The sequence below is a fragment of the Frieseomelitta varia genome, unplaced genomic scaffold, assembly GCF_011392965.1.
Source record: "Frieseomelitta varia isolate USP_RPSP 00005682 unplaced genomic scaffold, Fvar_1.2 scaffold_676, whole genome shotgun sequence".
Lineage (NCBI taxonomy): Eukaryota > Metazoa > Arthropoda > Insecta > Hymenoptera > Apidae > Frieseomelitta > Frieseomelitta varia.
The window spans coordinates 1-18,630 of NW_025110452.1; the positions used below are offsets into that span (position 1 = coordinate 1).

Sequence of the window (18,630 nt, forward strand, 5' to 3'; positions counted from 1 at the left end):
TATAATTTATATATTTATAATATATATATTATTATATTTGTATGTAATTTTATATTTGTATATAAAATTACATGTAATTTTATATTTGTATATATATTTTATATAATTTTATATTTTTATATTTGTATATTTATTATTTATGTATTATATAGATCAAACTTAAATAAAATATATATATATAATATATATATAAAATTTATATTATATGTTACATATATTTTAAAATATATAAAATATAAATATATATATATATATATATATATAACTAAAATATATATAATACAGATATAAAATATAAATAAATATATATATAACTAAAATATATATAATACATATATTTTATATATATATATATATAAAACTAAAATATATATACAGGAGTTGATTTGTATAAAATGTGTGCATCAGACTCAATGAAATGTACACATTATATACATTACACTTGAACTACACGAATGAAATCAATCAGTAAAATTGTACTGCGATAATATGCTCGACAGAATGAACACATCGCGAGTGTGTACTGAACGAAACATTTATATTTTCGACTGAAATTTGGATGTCGAACTTGACTCGAATTCGTTCATCTTGGGATTTAATCTCATTCCTAGTTTTTCGAGAAACTAGCTCTTCTTCCGATAATGATTTATCGACGCACAGATGTGGCCCGAGAGAAAAAATTAACTTATCAACGATGATTCTTTCGTTCGAATCTGAGAAATTTTAATAATACACAGACTGAGAATGTCTTGCGAAAATTTAAATTTCCATCGGTGAAAATTTAAATTCCTGTCAACGGAAAAATCTACTTCAAAATTAGCTATTGAAAAATTATCATGTTTAAATCAAACATAGATAAACACTGACGAAGGAGTCTTGCAGGCTTGAACGATACTAATCGTATATAGATAAAGATTGAAAAAACCTAAAGAATAAATAAAGACCATGAATTTTCTCATTGTTTCGTAACTAAGAAAATCACACGACAGACAATGTTCAGATCTTCGTTGAATCAAACTCTCCGAAGTGAGCTATCATTCTCAGTGAAACGAATCTCGAATCAACAAGAAATCCTAGTCTCTCCTCAATGCCTGTTGATCCATCAACGAAGTTGATTAATTAACCCGTTCGCACGCAATAACAGTGGTTCCCCCTTGTACGAGTAACGCGAACAATATCGCGTTTAATTAATATTGCCGAGTGAAATTCGATAATTCGTGTCACGTTCACGCGACACGTTGCGTCACATTCCACTGCGCGAAATCGAGAATTTGATTACACACGAGTGCGTAAACAAATCTGTCGGAATTATTAACGATTTGTTGAACTCACTCTTGCAATCAGCCTTTGATTTGACAAACAATTCTATCGACGTTCACGAAATCTTGAACTGCGCCGAAAAATACTTCCACCGGTACACTGGACGGTTTCATGAAACTTTTCACACACTTTTCACGCACGAAATTGATTTCGTTTCTCTCGTGCTTCCTTGCCTTCTTTTCGTTTTGGTAGTTTGCACGTATCGTTTGTACACGAATTTGTAAGATGATCACGCGAAACGTTCACGCGGATCGAAATCGACGTACATACTAGGCCTTGATTACCAGAGATTCCAGAGACTTGTGGCTTTCACTCGCGGCTACGTGACCTTGCCTCGCGACGTTATCGACCGAGTGATCCAGATCTCGATTCCAGTCACGTGTCAGTTGCTCATCGGACGGTGTATTTATTGATCGTTGCGACGGAAAGAGGATTGGAAGATTTACTGTTTAATTTTGGTTGAATCGAAGAGATTTTTCACAGAGATTTAAACAATTTTTAATAATTGGAAAGAATCTTTGATTAAAATTAATTATTTCTTTTCATAGGTTTATATATATATATATATATATATATATATATATATATATATATATATATATATATATATATATATATATATAAAAACTATACTATACTGTTTTTTAAGAGAATTCTGTCTTAAAATATTTATCAACAATTTAGTGTAAAATATATATATAAATATATGGTGTACTATAAATATGGTATACTATACTATACTATTTTTTAAGAGAATTCTGTCCTAAAATATTTATACCATATTTATAGTACACCATATATTTGTATATATATTTTACACTAAATTATTGATAAATATTTTAGGACAGAATTCTCTTAAAAAACAGTATACTATAGTGTATCATATATACATAGGCTCTTAAATAAATTATTGCATCGTAGAATGTATGTTACTAAATTGTTGATAAATATTAATAGGGCAGAATTCTCTTGAAAAACAATAAAGAGGCGAACGTGAAAAGATGCTCTCAAGCGAATGAATTTCAAGTATAAAATCAAATGGAAATAAAAAGTTAATCCTTTCACATTTAATCCTAGAATTCTATTAGACTTTCTAAAAAATCAGATTAACATTTCCCGTAATATGAAATCTCCGCGGCAAGAAAAATCTGAAATCCCTCGCGATATTCACGCTAACGGTAAGAAGTTAATTATTCTCTTTTTAATATCACTGTCCGCCGTCCATTTTTCTGCGTACGAAAGTTTCAAAACAGCGAAGCTCCAGCGGGATGGATTTCGGAATACGCGCGCAATAAAAAGAAAAAAGAAAAAAAGAAAAGAAAAGAATCGGCGAATTTGAAGTTTCGAAACAGTTCTCTCGAATGTCTCAACGAAAATGAAACAAACTTCCCGCGAGTTGGCGGAAAAAGAAAAAAAAAACGTTCCCTCGCATGAAACGAAAGCCTAGTTATCCTTCCGCTTGGCGAATATGCAAGTATCCGCGGATTTCGAGATTCCAGGAATTTTGCAAACTGTTATTGAAATTATATTTTATGTCGAAACGATCTTGTAACAATTTTTTTTTTTCTTGTCTTTTGTTCGATTGTACGATTTGCACATTGTATATTTCAATGTGTATATCCTGGTTAAAAAATTTTCGGACGAATGTTATATTTTGTTACGACATTGGAAATATTAAGAACGTCTATTGAGTGTTTGTTAATTTGCTGAAGCTTGAAATTTGATAATGTTGAATATTAAAAATAAAAATATTACGACTTTTGTGTAAGAGGAACGTATGTATGTATCATAACCGACGAACGTGCGGTTTCCTGTCCTATAAACGTCAGAGATTGTACCGACATAACGGAGAATACGTAAACGTTCGAAAATTACACGAATAAAGAGATCTGTAAAATTTCTGTCACGTAGAAAATTATCCACCTGTGACGTTCGAGGAATTTCTAAACTAATGGTCAATGATAAATGTACGTTTCAACCCTTTATGACAACACGTAACTTGAAAGTCACGTGTTCTTCATCGATACATCAAATGAATAATTTGTAACAATTGATAATCGTCAAGTTTCCAATTAAATAACTACGATTAACCTTCTGTAAACTGGATTTTATTTACTCTTACGTAGAAAAAGAAGAAGATTATCCATTAATTGTAGCTATTTACTGACACGAAGAAATCTCTGTTGAAAATTTAAAAATTCTCAAATTGAGAAAAGTGTATACTAAAAAAAAGAGACGTGCGTTGGTCCGCGAATTGTTAACTTACTAATATATATTTACGATCGCACGGTGATCAAGGAAAATCCAGAAAGTCGACCGACTTGACGTTCGAACGTCACGGCATACTTTCGCGTGAAGCGGGTTGCCTGCTGTCGAGAGACCAATCCGCATATTTTTCATCCCCGAGCCATCCCGTTCAGCGTTCAACTTTTCCACGGAACTCGCTCGAATATATCCGTCCACCCTTTTCCCTCACACACGGCCTTATAGCTCGGATCTGTCACTTGAAAATTCATTTTCTCTACTGATCCACACGGTCCGCGGTGAAACGAGACTCTTTTATTGCGCATCGCTCAGCCGCTTTAATTGCATGTCAATGTTTCAAAAGGTGAGTCTATTATAAGGTTTTCAGCGCACGTGACCCCCGCATTACACGGTCCATTTACAGCGCGGTAGTGTTTCATTCGATAACCTGAAACGACGTGTAGGTGTAAATATTGTTTACGCACGCACGCACACCTGTGGCAGGCGCGTTGGCAATAAGGAAAGGTGAAAATTTATTTTTCTATTGGAATTCTACAACAGAGGCGTGATAATAAAATGTCGAGATATATTTTGCGTTCCAATGATTTTTGATATTTTGTAATTTTTATTTATTTAATTTTTATTATATTAATTTAAAAATATTTAGTTACATTAATTTTAAAATATTTAGTTGTACTAATTTTAAAATATTTAATTGTACTAATTTTAAAATATTTAATTGCACTAATTTTAAAATATTTAATTATATTAATTTTAAAATATTTAATTATATTAATTTTAAAATATTTAATTGTACTAATTTTAAAATATTTAATTGTACTAATTTTAAAATATTAATTGTGCTAATTTTAAAATATTTAATTGTACTAATTTTAAAATATTTAATTGTACTAATTTAATTATATTTAATTATATTAATTTAATTATATTTAATTATATTAATTTAATTATATTTAATTATATTAATTTAATTATATTTAATTATATTAATTTTAAAATATTTAATTATATTAATTTAATTATATTTAATTATATTAATTCAATTATATTTAATTATATTAATTCAATTATATTTAATTATATTAATTCAATTATATTTAATTATATTAATTTAGTTATATTTAATTATATTAATTTAATTTATCCTCCGTGTTTGTGAATTTTACGAGTCTGAATTTCTATAAATTTATAATTAATAATTCTATGAAATTGTCATTGTATTTCCTTACGTTTTACTGTTCCATTAAAACTTGTACTTGAACTGTAGAATTCCTATCCGTGACGAGTGAGAATTTGGAATATCAGTTGAAAGCGATACAAGTAACTAAGCGAATGCACCATAGTGGCATTTAACTCATCCAAAGATAAAGGACTCGAGTTCAAGCAAAATATGAAAAAGTGTTCTCGTTAGTATATGCGTTGTTCTTCGATTAAAAATATGAAATTAAATCTTCTTTTCTAATCTAACACTGCTGAACTTTTGCGTGAGATTGAAACGAAAAGAATTGGTAAAAATGTAAAGACATAGAAGATATAAAAAGAAAGAAAAGAACGAAAGTTAGGACGAAAGAAAGAAACGATACATGAGACGTATAAACTCAAATGTTTCGAACATATTTCTATTCCCTGCCGCATTTTCGCAATGTTTCATAAAACCTTCTAAAAATCGCGTCCTTTACAGATTCAGTTGAAATGAAATCCTCTGTATTTAATGGAATTATTATTATTTAAAAAAAATCACTATCTGAGCCAATCATAACACTACTATTTTAATAATAAAAAAATATAGCTCCTATCTCACGAAATTTTACTGCATAATATACTCATCGCATCAGTTTGAAACTCTTAAAATTGAACACTCTTAATTGAGCCACTTTCAAGATAAAAATTTTTATCATTCTATTAACTGATGGTCTTTCATTTTTTTCGTAACAGACCACTGCTTCTAACCTATCAAGTGTAATCATGTGCTAATCGTTGGCAGTTTGAAAGAGTCGTTGAAAAGAGAGCGTCAAGTTTCGTGCGATTATGCTCGAAACATGCCCAATGTTATATCTACGTTAAATATTTCGAAACGAAAGGGCGGAAGAATGAAATAAAGGTGACGAAGGTTCAAAGCGGCTAACTATGATTGAAATGGATAGAACGCTGTTCGCACGAGTGCCGACTGCCGGAATTCGGTGCTCCCCCTCATACTAATTCGCATACTCGAAGCAAGTATGGATAATTTTATCCTCGATTGAGAAGATTCGTTTCTCTGCCGATGGCACTCGATCGATGATTCCCTGCTTCTTTTAATTTAGGCCACGCTACAGGCCACTATATTTAAACTGGACAATAGAGATCTCCTTCATAATTAAACGGAACTCGTCGTTCTATCCAAGAGGAGTTCCATTGAAGAAAATTCGTTTCATCGTTCGTGCAATAGATTTAAAACGAAAGAATAGATACGCTAGCGTTGTAATTTACTCAAATTGCAAATTTTTGAACGTTCTTTCGCTCTTATTCTCTCGCCAGAGCGAGCGTCGAGTAAAACAAAGAAAAAAATTGATGAAAAAAACCAATTAAATTCGTGTGGAGTAAGAAGAATAACAATATGACGAAAAAATGAAGAAAATTTTGCATTTACATTCTTTTCTAAATTTCTTTTAATATTTAAACTCAAATAAATATTGTAGCGTGCATTATTATTGTTTTCGTCCAATGATACGTGAAATATTTATAAGCACGAGACAGTATATTGTTGAGACAGTCACACTGGCTTCCGAAATAAATTATTTGTTTCAAAAGAATTTTCGCTGTTTAATGATGTTAACAAGGAAATTTACTTTAAATACACAATAACATACTTGATATATTTACATCAAATATATAATATAGTCACATTCTTCTTTTTCAAGAAGATAATTTCATATCGTGCAGCGAGTGAAGAGTCAAAAGTACTTTCTCTCGAAAGTTGTAGAAATTCAAACGTCACTAGAAATATTTAAAAAATTCTTTTCTCTGGCTAGGTCTATCCGTCATTTTGAAGAATGAACTCACCCCTTCACAACGAGCCCTTCAAACTTGCCATGTACGATTTTTCTTTTTTTTTTTTTTTTTATTGAACTTTGAATATCAGAATTAAACGACGAAAGTGTGAGAAATGTTCAAAGTTCAATAAAAATGGTGAGAAAATATCGTACGTTTTAGTAAGTTTTAAGGGGTCATTGTAGAGAAGATGTATCAATCTTCAAGACCGTCGTGGATCTGGTCATTAAAAAAATTATTTCGCGCTTTTACGAACGTTTGAATCTGTACAATTATCAAACAAACAGTATCCTTGCTCTCTCGCTAGGCGAAGTATTTTTTTTTTTTATGTATTATATGTATATATTAAATTATCGACCATTCCTCGTCGTTATTATCGTCAACAGTGTCAAACAATTTGACAATTTTCCAGAATATACTTCATATTCTCTCCTCGAAAGAAAATCAAAAAAAAAGAAATTCAATTTCATTCGTTTCATTTTCACTCCGAAAGCAAGAATTTCCAAAGAGATCAATGTACGAAACATCTCGTCCTTATGAGAGAACATTTTACCTTTATCCCAGTTGAATTCGTCGGCAGGACGAAAAGGCATACGCGTCTCGCAGAAGCGAAGAAGGCGTCGCTCGTTCGCGAGTAATCCTCTCCCAAGCTCGTACGTCATTAGAAATTCAAATTCCCTTAGTTGGATGATGGTATGGGAGTGGAAGAAGCAGAAGAAGAAGAAGAAGAGGTGGGGGAGGAGGACACGAGAACGTGACTGAATGCGTGAGCTTATTATGCATTCGTCTTGCTTTCGCCGAAGACGCCGCTGATTATCGGTACCTTCTGCCCACAGCTGTTAAGACCATTGTCTCCGGAGGCTTTCAACGTCGAAAGCTCGAGAACAGCTTCCCTCCCCCTGGCCTTCCTACGACCTCGCCCCCGACGCTTTGTTTTTTCGTCACCCCCCGATGAATGACTTTCTCCTCTCTTCGTCGATTTTCCATGAAAATTATTAGGACGAACGAGAAGATACCATGAAAAACATTGCGAACGAAAAGGAAGACTGGAAAATTGCGATGGTTTTGCACGTTACGCTTGAATCCTCCTTCGTGGATTCTGAAGACGAGAAATACCACAATTCGTTCCTTCTGCGTGAGAATGAAGAACGAGACATGTAGAATGTATGATACACGGACGAATTGGAAATTTCCGTGTAGCACACTTTGGACGAGACAGTTTGGGAAAACGGATAATAACAAAATTCCGGGAATCAAATTTCGAACGTTTTCCATTGATCAGTTGCTCTGGCAACTGATTGCGGACCGTAACGAGTGGCCAAACCGTATAATACAATAATTCGTCGCTCTCTTTTCAAACTCGGTACATCATCTGGATAGGAACTATTGAGAAGTAATAAATTTATCATTTATTTCGTCTGGGTTACATTTAAATTTTAAATTAATAATTACTAACATTTAAATTTTAAATTAATAATTACTAACATTTAAATTTTAAATTAATAAACTAACAATTAAATTATATTTAAAACTGAGAAAATGTTACAATTTTTGGACGAAAAACAACTGCGTTGATAATGAGAATAAAATGATTGGAATAAGAAATGTGACAGCGAACTTCGCGACGCGGGAAATAATACTACAAAACTTTCAGATGAAATTTCGAGACGGTGCCCATCGAATTTCCAGAGCAAGCTTGTCCAACAATTGGACACCCTAGAATATACGTAAAAGGTGAAAATAATAAAATAACGTGAACATAGAACAATAATAGAATAAAGTGAAAATAGAAGAATAATAGACTAAAGAGAAAATAGAAGAATAATGCGACAGTGGCGAAGAAAATGGCGGGTTTAGGGATGCAAAGAGTGAACAAGAAACACGTGCAACACGTGTCAGCCAAATGTCAACTTTTCTCTTTCTTTCTTTCTTTCTGCCCTGGCAAATTCGACCAACTGAATGAAAAGCGGTTAGATCTTTCAACGTTCGAGCGTGTGGCACGAGACGTAACACGAGCCATCTAAGGCCGGGCTAAATCGTTTCTTCGAAATTTGGGACCTGGTTAACCAGCTGTTTTCGCCAGTCTCACTGTTTCACCCCTCAGAGAGAAGGAACGATGTCGAGGCAAAGTGTCGAGAAAGTATCTCGGGCATTTCGTGGACAATTAACGAGTCATCGGTTATACTTCTAACTTCTTTCTCTAATAAGAACAATTCTCTAATATAATTTCGGTGATTTCGTCCGCGAATATGAATATTTCGGAAGATATCAAATTTATTGGTTCCTTTGCTTTTCTCAACAGCTGAGCAACTGCTTATTATTATACTTTTCGTTTTGATAATTTAGTAAGTTTTATCGTTTATAGAAAAGGCAGAATTAATTACATGTTTATTACACGTTAATTATGCATCGATTGGTTACATCGTGAATTTTCCCATGTTGCGATGCTTGGATGTTCGCTAGAGTGAATTATCACGAGCTTGTGGATAAATACTTTGAACGAGTTGGGAACTGCTTATGGCGAGTGTGTAGCATCGCGAATGTGTGACGAAATGTAAATAACTATCGTTACTGTATATACGGCAATCCGACGAGTATGATGTTTAGTGTAACAAGTCAATTTCAGCACTGTCTGAATTTTCTGCCTTCCGTTTTGTATACGAAATTTGGTTGGCAGCCTTGAACATTTGTCTCGGACGATCTAAGGGGGAGGCAATGACCGGAGCTTGCCTTCAAACAATATGAGAAACGGACGCCGGTCGATCAAACGAGCCAGTTAACTTCGAAACAATAAGCTAAACTTGGCAGATTAATAACCGAAAGCCAAAAATATCGAATAAATTCTGCTTCAGAAGCAATAAATTTGAACGTTTTCTTAGAATGTTTTAGAATTTCTTCCAAATGTAAAAAGAAGTACTACATATATTATATATATTGTATATATATAAATATATATATATATATTTATATGTACATATATAGTACTTCTTATAATAGGTTATAATGCTACATATATTATATATATTGTATATATATAAATATAAATATACATATATATATATATATATATTTATATGTACATATATAGTACTTCTTATAAAAGGTTAAAATTTCTTCCAAATGTAAAAAGGAGTGCTACATATATTATATATATTGTATACATATATATTTATATGTACATATATAGTATCATCTTATATATTTATTTATATATATTTTTATATATAGGGAGATACACTGTATATTGTGTATATATCTATTTTTTTATATATCATTCCTTATATATATATTTATTTATTTATATATATTCTTATATATAGGAAGATACACTGTATGTTGTATATATATATTTTTTTTTATATGTATATATCACTCCTTATATATATATATATATATTTATTTATATATATTCTTATATATAAGGAGATACACTGTAGATTGTGTATATATATTTTTTTTTATATGTATATATCACTTCTTATATATATATATATATTTATTTATTTATTTATATATATTCTTATATAGGGAGATACACTGTATATATATATACTGCGTCGATAGTACAAGCAAAGAGGAAATAATTTTATACGAAAAAAATAAAGAATAAAATAAAAGAATAAAATTTCTTCGCTCGTGGCATTGTTTTCGATTGAATCGGTTTTGAATATTCTCCAAGTATAATATGAAATTATTTCCGTGCAAATGACAATGATAACGAACTCTGAACCGATTTTGAATACAAGATGGGGAAATGTCAAGTTAGCCATCAGTTATCGAAATGTTACTTTCCACGCGTCGACGGAGATAAAATTATTTTATCGAAGGTTTCACGTGTATACTGTACGGTACGACGGAAGCATCTAAGCGGCAGGTAACAACCTAATCCATAGTTCGACATCCCTACGGCATCGAGGAGTACGCCGAGCCCATAAATAATTCAAGCAACAGTTACCACGGCAAACAATCTAATTCGCCGTTAAAGCTCGAGCACCGTTCCCTCTCGCAATTAAACGTAGCTCCTCCGTTTTCCCGGTTCTCGCTATCTGCGCGCCATATCCTCCAAAGGCGTCTGTTCCGTTCTATTCTGATTTTTGTACAGAGTGTATCATACTTTGCTTTTGGAGCTGTTATTAATTTCGAAGAATTTAATAACCGTGTTTTTTTTTTTTTTTTCTTTTTTTTTTTTTTTTTTTTTTTTTTTTTTTAATAATATCACACGAAGTTGAGTGAAAGGTCTCCAAACGTCTTAAAAAATTTTTTTCACGTCTAGGTTTTTGAAAGCTGTTACATTTTCATTCGAACTTGAATACTGGAGTTAGACATGTGTTGAAATTTCAATAAAACGATCGTGTGGTAAGTTTTCAGGAATCGTCGTAGAGAAAGGAAACTTCGGTCCCGCGAATCTGTTCGTGGAAAAACGTTTTTCAACGTTTCCAGAGATGTTCGAATTTTTACAATGCTCGCCGTGCCATTCGCTATTCGAAAAAAATGAACTCAGAGCGCTTTATGTTTGAAAACGATGCCAAACGGACTATCGCGTGTTTCTTCTTCTTCGTTCTTCTTCTTTTTTCTTTTTTTTTTTACAAACTCGTAACAGTTTCAAATTGACAATTTTAGTCACGCTCTTCGCTGTTATATTCCAGAATTAAAATTACTCGACTTCGCTCTCCAGTAACTTCACTGATCCAACAAGAAAGTTGTTCCAGAAAAACGATATAAATAAATAAATAAATTTATGTATACCGTACACGTTGGCAAAAACTTTCACTCGAAATGTTTAGTTACACTTCACGCCACAAATTACTTCCAATGAAACGAAGAGCGTGTAAAAATCGAGCCGCAAGGTGGTCAGCAATTTTTATCTCGACGATTCCTCGTGTATCACCCTGTGCATCTTCCGTTTTCTCTGACTTTCGCGAGACTCGGGCGAAATTACTTATACTTGCGGTGCAGCAGCCCGGCGGATGATCAGCCGGCGATAAACGGTGTGCAACCTTCTCGCGTCGTGCGTTATTAAGGATCTCGATTATTTCGAGAGGATCGTTTCGCCGATTACGTGCAACACCGTGAGGTATACGAGGGGATTGGAGGGGGAATATAATATGTATCGCGTTGTAAAGGGGTCAGAGCCAGCGTACGTCGAAAGGAAACGCAGGAGCTGTGCCGGCACCGCAGGAGGAAGCACACGGCTCCGCTCTGTTTCCGTACGCACATGCGTGACAGACACGCTAGCGTGCACGCGCGCGGCACTAACCTTTCCCCAGCTGGGATTCATCGTGGTCGCCCGTGCCCTTTCTTCGAGAATGAACGTCTTCTCGTTCGAAAAAGAGGGAAACGTTCGTCTGGCAAATTTTCTAGATTAAATTCTATTGAATTAAAATAATCGAACGATTTTATTATTATGATATTAATTTTTATATTATATTATAATAAATTATATTATATTATATTAAATTATATTATATTAAATTATATTATATTATATTATATTATATTATATTATAATATTATATATTATATATTATTAAATTATTATTATAATAATTAAACGATTTTATTAAAATAGAATAGAATTTCTTATAACATAACTGTAATCTTATAACATTATTAATCGTATAATATTATTTTGCTGTATTATATTATTATAATATTTACTTTTGTAATAATTAATTTATAATAATTAATATAGTAAATATTACAATAATTATTTTGTATTATTATATTACAATAATTAATTAAATTCTATTGAATTGAAATAATTGAACGATTTTATTAATATGATATTGATTTTTATATTATTATTATATAATGTAATATAATATTGTATTATATATAATAATATTATATTATATTATAATATTATATATATTATATATTATTAAATTATTATTATAATAATTAAACGATTTTATTAAAATAGAATAGAATTTCTTATAACATAACTGTAATCTTATAACATTATTAATCGTATAATATTATTTTACTATATTATATTATTATAATATTTACTTTTGTAAATATTATAATAATTAATATAGTAAATATTACAATAATTAATATTATAATTAAATTCTATTGAATTAAAGTAATTGAACGATTTTATTATTATAACATTGATTTTTTTATATTATTATATATAATAATATTATATTATAATATTATATATATTATATATTATTAAATTATTATTTTAATAATATATTATATTATTATAATAATTAAACGATTTTATTAAAATAGAATAGAATTTCTATTAGACTGTAATCTTATAACATTATTAATCGTATAATATTATTTTACTATATTATATTATTATAATATTTACTTTTGTAAATATTATAATAATTAATATAGTAAATATTACAATAATTAATATAATAAATATTACAATAATTAATTTTATAATAACTATGTTATATTATTATAATATTTACTTTTATTATATTATATTATTATAATACTTATTTTTGTAAAATTATCGTATGAAAAACACGGAAGAAGAAGGATAGTATTCTTATATTTATACTATCTTTGTCCTTCACACAAAATTGAAATTAAAATATCCCCCAAACCAATGACTTTTTAACATATGTAGGTTCATACTTTTTTCGTAAAGGATATCAAGGTGCGTCAACTGACGCAATAAAAAAATATATATGTTTCCATTTAAAAAGAAAACGTCAATGACCTTCGTGTGTCCTCTACACGTCCACCTGCAGGAAAACTAGTAATCATCGAAATGTGCCCCTCCCGAAACCATTCAACTTCGTCTGAAACATTTTTCGCTACAATGACGTAAATCTAGATGGCAATATGTGGCGACCCACCCTCTATAGATACATATAATCATCTCTTCGATCAACAAACAAAATTCTCTCCGTCATCTCCGATCTTCTTCAAACGTATATTCCTCGATTCTGCTGATCTTCTTGCCATCGATCCACCGGCGAGAGGATCAATCACGTCGAGCTTGCTCAACGCGTCACCCCGATTCGCCCGGTCGTGTATATATTTAGCCGAGATGCATACGTACCTCTCGCCTTTCGAGGGATACACCCTCGGTTTCCCTTTCACGCTGCCCGCAACGAGGGAAACACAAACGGGGCGAAAAGTGTAAACGAGCGCGCCGAGCGCGCCGATTTCACTTGGTCGGCCATCCTCCTTGTTTATCTCGAAATAACGTTCCTTGGCGGCACATGGGCGTTTCTTCTGGCCGCTGCCAGATGCGTGGGTGGTGGCGGCGAAGAGAAGAGAGAAGAGAAGGAGAGCACGAATGACGGTCACATGGCATCGTCGCGGACTCCTCTTCTGCCCTGACTTACTGTCAGTATTCCGTGAAGTGTTGTGCCGTAACTTGCGCGCGGCCCGCAACCCCACGCAAATCGTTTCTTCTTCTTTCCTTCTTCCTTATTTCATCGTTTCCCAATCCTCGTCTCGAAGACACAAATCGTTCTTTTCGTTCGCGTTCGTCTCTGAAGAAGCGTCACAGTATTTTTTTTTTTTTTTTTTAAGAAAGAAGAAGTCAGATTCATTTGTTTACTCATTCCTCGCGAGCAAAAAGGAAACATTCGTACAGAAGGTGATGCAATTATAAAGATTTTAAACGTGGCGAGGTATGAGACCGACAATGAGTGAAAAATTACAAGGGGATACTCAGTAATGAGCGTTTAATTGATGGAAATGAATGGTTAGAAGGAATCGAGTTTTCCAATAGCGATGAAGTGTTAAGGAGTTTGAGGAAGTTTGATCGAACTCGTCACTTGGTGGGAGATTGCTTCTCTGAAATTGAGAACGAACTGGATGGAAATCGACATTCTCAGGACGATAAGGGACTGTTGAAGACGATTGATGACGGAGCAGTGTCTGGAGAAGCCATGTTTGAGGCAGGAGATCCTTGTTTGAGGAAGAAACGCTCGGCACAGATGGCTCGGGACAGAGACGTTAACGCAGAAGGAACTTGAAGGGCGGATTAAAATTGGATTTCTCCCCCGATAACGTCGCGCGATGAGGATTTCCAGATACCTCGACGCTTGTCTCTTCGACGACTTCCGGCTCTGAACGGAGGAAGAGCAATCACGGAACGAATTCTCGATGAAAATCGAACGAAATTCCCAAACTTCTCTAAAATGCGTCTTCTCCGAAGACTCGTCGCATTTGAGAAGATACTAAATGGGAGATTTAGACGCAACCGATTGTGAGAATGAAAACATAAAAATCGACTCGAAGATCTCTCGTGTTCTCTGCTCGAAGAAGAAGGAAGCAATCGTTTTCGATAGAAAATCTCCTCTCGAGATTCTCTTTTCAACTCGAGCACGAGTATTTCGGTTTGACTCGGTTTGGGGGAGTTTGGAGGTCGGTTCGTCTAAAGATAGGAGTTCGAAGGTCTTCGCGTAGGAATTTGCGAACCGTTTGAGGAAGTCGGGCCAGGTTTGAAGAATTGAAAAACGAAGAAAATCAAACTCACGATAAATAGGAACATCGGATAGAACGTCGGATGTAATGATATAACGATCCATCCATGACGAATTTAATCGTGTCTGGTTAAATTAATTTAATGTGAAAGATCGGCAGAGACGATGATGAACGAAGTGTGTAAAGGCGAGTGCCAGAGGGAATGCAAAGTAGACGCGAGAAACGACGCGAGGGAGGGAAAACGTTGAAAGGAATATTCTAATTGGCGTTGGCCACTTTTGGAGAAGTGCGTCGAAGTGGAACGCGAGGAAAAAGCCGGGCCGCGTTCAACGTTGCCTGAATTGCGCCTACTTTGACTTCGAGGATCCACATCGGATATAAAAGAAGAAGTTATCGAAACGTTTCGAAGGGTTTCTCGTTACCAACGAATAACGCCACCTTTTATGCACCGTCCGCGTCCACGTTCGTACAAAAACATCACGTAGCCACCTCGAGTGACCTTTTCTTCGATCGACGATCGACGCCCCTCGAAATTGAAAATCGAATCGTGGAAAAGTACTAGCAGGAGGCACGCCTGAAAATGTACGAGACGATTTGTAGCGAGTAATAAAAAAAAAATGAGTGGACTTTCTGAGAAGCAGCTTTGAACGATCATCTGGGAGATATTAAAAGTAAGATGATTATCGTTTTTATATCCTCAGCTTTTTATTATTCGTTCGGGGATACTTGACACCTCTCGGGGGTGAGGTTTTCTTTCAAACTTTTTTAAATATAATTTATTAATTTTTTAATTTTAATTTCCTTTCGAAACGAGACAACTGAAAAAATTGCTTTCACAAATTCATGAAAATGACGCAAGCCTGAGATAAGGTAGATTTCGAAAATAACATCGTTTGTAACATCGTTCGTTTATGGAGATTGATCAACACGACATCCGATGGGTTCACTTATTGCTCCGACACTGCATTAAGGCGAGTTTGTTTACAAAAATAATTCTCTCGAATCGATTTCCTCGATCGTGGAAGATTATTATTCCCCGCAACGCCGGAGCACGTGAACGATCAGCTGATCGAATCGTCCACACGTCACTTTCTAAACTTCACTAAAACTTTCTTCCTCAACTTCGTTCAACTCTCTAATCCATTTCTAACGCAAACGCCCTTTCCTCGGATATTCTCAAATGATATTTAAAAAAAAAAGAAAAAAAACGAAGACGCGACCTCTTAATATATTTATCAACGAAATAGAATGTCTTTTCTTTTCCTACAGCATTCGCACGATTATACCGGAAGTCTTCTCGTTTCTTTCTTTTCTCTGTTATTTATCGATTTGAGTATCGTTGCTGAAGCGTTTGAACGAGCGAGAAATAAGTTATGGATCGAGCGTGCTTCAGCGACGTATACTTTTAAGGCGTCCACGTCGAGAAATCTGTACGAATATTCCATTAGGAATTAGGCAGGCAGCTCGCAGTGTATATTAATAGATCGAACCTGACAGCCGAACCTAACCAGACGCTCGAACGTTGCACGCGAATTTGTCTCGGTGATTCTATCGAACCGACCTCGATGTAAGTTGTATTTTTGTACATTTATGTATATATGTTTATATATAGTTCTTTCTTTGTTTATTATTATTTTTTTGTTTTTTTTTTTTTTTTGTTTTTGAGTACATTTCAAATGATACGAAAATTAAGAAGGAACGTTCATACGTACAGTCGCTCGAAAATTTTAGAAAGTGATCGAACGTGAGATTTAAACTGTTGTAATTTCGTGAGAAAAGAAGTCGATCATCATTTTAAAGCTTGAAACCTTTACTTTCAAAATGTGTCGTTCATATTGTTCCAAAATGTTTTTATAATGTATGTAGCGAGTAGAAAAGTGAGGACACTGTGTAAATTATCATAGTATGTGAAAGTAAAATTTTATTTTACAATATCGTATTATTATCGTCGTTTTATTTCACAGAATTTTATTTTACAATATCGGTCAGTATAGACGCAATTCAATCGACGATAAAAATAGTTTGGAATTTCCTCCAGTCTATATACTTCTCGATATCTTAGTTAGATATATTCGTACTCACTTGTTCCTGAACTGTGAACTGTAAACAAGTGTACAATCGTTCGTCGATGTTCCACAAGATAACTCGAGAACATACAAACAGGCTTTTTTTTTTCGAACGTATCAAAAGTTTCCTATTACAAACGGTTGATAATAATCAATGTGCAAATTTCTTACGAAATTGTTAACTGGCGTTAATAAAGTAGAACGTTCGAGCTATTGTAATTACGTTGAATTAATTTCTTGTCTCGTCTGCCATTGTTAATGAATTCAAGTGTCGCTTTAAGAGAAAGTATAGGGGATCCAAAACGTGCTCGAGTCGAATTCGATCGTGAGACCTTGATCCATGAGAAGCATGACATACGCAGAAATGTGGACGATCGGGGGTTGCATCGTGTTGACATAATATATTAATATGTTACATATATTATATTGTTATACATAATCTTGTAATAATATATTGATATTATTGATTATAAGATTTCCGACTCAAAAAAGAGATTGAAGAGAGGTTATCGATTGATTCATCATAAATAATATTAAAATATATGTGACAATATATTGATATCATTGATAAGACTCAAAAGATTAAAGGTTATTGATTGATTAATTATTATGTACAGTATTAAAATATGCAATAATAAATATTACATATTTTAAATATTTACCATTGTAATAATAGTATATTGTAATAATACATTGATATTATTGATTGTAACACTCAAAAAGGTCAAAGAGATTAAAAAAAATTCTCATTTTCGTAATCTCACAATTTTCATTTTCCAAAGAAAGCCGTACAGAAATCAGTACAGAAATCTAGACTTAAGCGCGAGGCTCTGTTCTCGAAGTATAGCTGCAATTCGCACGTAAAACAGTCGAAACGCGAGTAACGACAGTGGGGCAGTGGCCGCTATTTTTGCCTCAAGGTGAGAAAGAAGTTCGTCGATCGCTGCCCTTCGTCAAGCTGAACTGCATCTAATTTGTTGTTGCTACACGGTGCAACACGGTGCAACACCTGCCAACGATGAAGTAAAAAGGCAGGCAACGCATCCAAAGCAACGATGCACGTGCGCGCATTAACTTTTACGCGAGGCCGTCCCTTTACATGTGACGCGTCGTTAATTAACACGAGGTTAATTACGTAGGTAAATTACATCGATCCGTAAATCACCGGGCTGTGTCATGTTTTGCACGTTGCCGCTTCAAGGATGAAGAGCAACCACTGTTTGCACTTTTGTTCAACACTGGTTGCCCCTTATCTCGGATCGTGGGTTTGCGTTGTGGATTATTTTTTTTTTTTTTTTTTGAACACACCTAGCAGATCTTTGGAGATTTTGGAACTTGTTCTCTTTAACATTCTTCTTCAAAAAGAACACACTTTCGCGGACCATAAAGAGTGACCGAACCCGTACACAATAATTCGTCGCTTTCTTTTTCTTTTGAACTATCGTTGGACAGAAATTATTAAGAAGTAATAAATTTATTATCTGTTTCGCCTGGGTTTCTACTTAAATATACTTAAAACTGAGAAAATATTGCA

The 18,630-nt window shown here is 33.4% G+C and overlaps 1 protein-coding gene across 3 annotated transcripts in view; it reads left to right on the top strand.

Annotated features, from left to right (window-relative positions):
• The first annotated feature begins 13,963 nt into the window (after positions 1 to 13,963).
• LOC122535128 overlaps positions 13,964 to 18,630 on the top strand; it is a 52,925-nt gene continuing 48,258 nt past the window's right edge. For all 3 annotated transcript variants that reach the window (XM_043666364.1, XM_043666362.1, XM_043666363.1), the window contains exon 1: positions 13,964 to 15,701. The gene's annotated coding sequence lies outside the window, so the exon portion shown is untranslated. The remainder of the gene's footprint in view (positions 15,702 to 18,630) is intronic.